The sequence below is a fragment of the Gossypium hirsutum genome, chromosome D04, assembly GCF_007990345.1.
Source record: "Gossypium hirsutum isolate 1008001.06 chromosome D04, Gossypium_hirsutum_v2.1, whole genome shotgun sequence".
Taxonomy (NCBI): domain Eukaryota; kingdom Viridiplantae; phylum Streptophyta; class Magnoliopsida; order Malvales; family Malvaceae; genus Gossypium; species Gossypium hirsutum.
This window is the reverse complement of record NC_053440.1, coordinates 20,330,450-20,334,000: the sequence shown is the minus strand read 5'-3', so window position 1 is coordinate 20,334,000 and position 3,551 is coordinate 20,330,450. Positions and strand designations below refer to the sequence as shown.

The 3,551-nt window shown below is 34.6% G+C and overlaps 1 non-coding gene across 1 annotated transcript; it reads left to right on the top strand.

Annotated features, from left to right (window-relative positions):
- Window positions 1-2,557: 2,557 nt before the first annotated feature.
- On the top strand, window positions 2,558-2,663 carry LOC121216502 (small nucleolar RNA R71). The gene has a single exon (XR_005912683.1). It is a non-coding gene; the product is annotated as a small nucleolar RNA R71 (small nucleolar RNA).
- Window positions 2,664-3,551: the final 888 nt, after the last annotated feature.

Below are 3,551 nucleotides of genomic sequence, written 5' to 3'. Positions count from 1 at the left end.
ATCTGGACCCTCAAGCAAATTGTAATGGGCATTAATAGAATCTTTATCAAACCAAACAAAAGCAGCTCTGGCACATCACAAGAGTAAAGTGAGCAAGAATCAGAAAAGTAATAACAAGATTAATAAAATAAATTGCATAAAAGAAGAAGGCGATGCATTCAAATTATTTTTACTTTGGCAAAAGAACTTGTAACGAAAGAAAATAAACAATTAAATAAACTTATTGGATAATAAGTAAAAATAAAATAAACAAATAAAAATTTCTGCTAAAGACAATTGTTAAGTATTTCAAAGAGAAATAAAATTATTGTCGCACATTATAAGAGCTCCAAAATAATGTTTTAGGCGTTGACCATTGACTTTGAAATTGGATCTTATTTTTCCATTTTTAATGTTGAAAGCTCCATGAGGGTATATACGCTTAACTTTGAATGGTCCAGACCATCTCGACTTTAATTTGCTAGGAAATAGTTTAAGTCTGGAATTGAAAAACAAGACTTGTTGTCCAGATACAAATTACCGTGCCAAATTTTTCTTGTCATGCCAGTGCTTTGTCTTTTCTTTATAGTTCTTTCTTGATCAGTAGGAGATATGGAAATTTGGTTGTACCTTGAATAGCCTTTTAAAAAATAGGAGAAGTCTTTCCTTGTTAGTCTATCCAACATCTAATCCATGAAAGGCAAAGGGTAATGGTCATTCTTCATTGCTTTGTTAAGCTTTCGATAATCCATACAAACTCTCCAACCTGTGACAGTACGTATGGGAATGAGTTCGTTGTTATCATTGTTGTGCATATGTCCTGCAACTTCTTCTTGAATTACAATGTCAACAAATTCTACAACATGAAATTCTTCATCTAAGTCTGCACACTTTAAAGCATCAAACACATTAAAAGTCAATTGCTGATCATTAATTCTCATGGTTAACTCACCTTTTTGTGCCTCAATCAGTGTTCTACCAGTTGCTAAGAAAGGTCATCCAAGTATTATAGGTACCCTTTTATCTGCATTACATTTCAGAATAATAAAATCTACTGGATGAACTTATTAACTCTTACCAATACATCTTTAATTTTACCTTCTGAATGGATATATGATCTATCAGCTAGTTGTAGTGTGACTGTAGTAGGTCTTGCCTTTCATATCCCAAGTTTCCTGAAAATAGACATAGGTATTATATCGATACTTACACCTAAATCGCATAATGCTTTGCCTACATAATGCTTTCCAATCGAACATGGTATAGCGAAACTCCTTGGATCTTCTAATTTTGGTGGCAATTTTCTTTCCAATCGAACAAGGTATAATGAAACGCCCTAGATCTTTTAGTTTTGGTGGCAGTTTGTTCTTCAGCATTGCTGTGCACCCTTCAATAACTGCAACAGTTTTGAACTCCCCTAACCTTCATTTCTTGGATAGGATATCTTTCATGAATTTCATATAGTTAGGCATTTGTTATAATGTTTCCACCAAAGTTATATTGATGTGTAACTTCTTCAAGACCTCCAGAAGTTTCTCGAATAGAGCATCTTGTTTCAACTTTTGGAGATGCTGGGGAAAAGGTGGCGATGGCCTTCCTTCAATTTGTTGAGGTTGCCTTGCCATGGCCTTTGTATTGGCTCGGGAAGATGAATTTGCTTCTATAGGCTTTTGTCTACTCCCATCTTTTGTAGTTTGTTCCACTTCTGGTGCAAAATTTGTGCTTCCAGGAACTTCGAAACTTTCCTCCTCAGACAAGGCATCATTCATAACTCTTGGTAGTTGAGTGCCACCTCAGATTGTTATGGCTTTACATTATTCTTTTCCTTAAGATCTAGAACTTTTTGTGTCACTAGGCAATGCTCCTCGTTGTATTGAGCTTAATACAATGGCAATTTGTCCCATTTTTTTCTCCAAAGCTCTTAAGGAAGCTGTCTGGCTTTGAATAAGTGCATCATTCTTAGCCATATACTCTTTTAATAAAGCTTCCATAGCTGATGTTGAAGATGATGAACATTGCTGCACATTTTGTCACGGGATTGGTTGACTGTGTCCAGGTGGTACAGTAGTCGCACTCTGCCTATTAACAATGTTGGCATTTCCCATTCCCTGATTACTCTAACTAAAATTTGGATGTTGCTTCCACCCTGGATTGTAGGTATTGGAGTAAGGATTGTTGTTGCTACGATTAATATTTCCCATGTATTATGCAACGGCTAGATTGGATGGGCATTCATAAAAAACATGATCTTTTACATAGTATACACATGCTAGTTCTGCAACCTTCATCTCCTGCACTACAAAGGGTTTTTTCAGAGTTTTAATCATATTCATTAAAGATGATAACTGAGCTACTAATGATGTAATCACATCAAATTCCATTGCTCCAGCAAGTCTTCTACCAGTACCAACTCTAGTAGTGGGGTACTGATAATCATTATTTGCTATTCTTTCCAAAATTTCATATGCTTCATTATAAGATTTGTCAAGCAACGTCACATTAGTAGATGCATCCACCACCATTCGTGTATGAGCATTTAATCTATTATAGAACATTTCCATTTGTGTCCATTGCTGAAAAGCATGCATCAGACATTTTCTAATTAATTTCTTGAAACGCTCCCATGCTTCGTATAATGTCTCATCTCAAGATTGCCTGAAAGATGTAATGCCATTCCTCAGCTTGGCATTCATGTTAGGAATATTGTACATAAGATAAAATCTCTGACATAGTTCATTCCAGGATGCCACCGTACCTGATGGTAATCTTTTCAACCATGATGTTGCACTATCTTGTAATGAATAAGGGAATAATTTTAATATACGGGTATCTTCAGGAACACCCTGTTGCCTAAATGAGTCACAGACTCCAAGGAAAAGTCTCAAGTGCAATCTGGGATCTTTAGTTGGTAAACCACTGAATTGCCCGACTGTCTACAACATCTAAAATGTTACTAGTTTTAATTTAAAGTGTTGAGCTTGAATATGTGGCCTAACCATTCCTGGACTTAGATCACCCAAAGTAGGCACTACATGTTCTCTGATGGGTCTATCTCTATCATCTAAGATTCGAGGAATATCAATATTCCTTTCATTCTGGAGTACTTGATCTTCTCTGATTAGATCATTTATAATCCTCTGCATTTATCTTAATGCTTTTCTTATTCGCCTTAATATCCATTCAATGTCAAGATCAAAACAATATTTTGTATCCTCTTAAATACTTCTTCTCATGCACTACTACAAAACCTAAGAAATCAAATAAAATACTAATTAATTGTTCTAACAAAAATAACAAGAAAACTAACAAATCAACTTTACACCAATGCTGCCGATCACCAGCAACAGCACCAATAACTTGTTGAGTATAAATAACTTATTCAATTGTGGAAGTGTACACATCATTCAAGAAATAAAGTGATAAGTAAGTATCATCTCTACAGGGATCGAAAATTGGTCAAAGATTGATTAAGTTATTATAATCCTATTAACTATACTAAATAGTAGGAAATACTCTTAAATTGAATAAGATGATGGTATAATGAATTAATTTAATTTAATGCTAAAAATTGA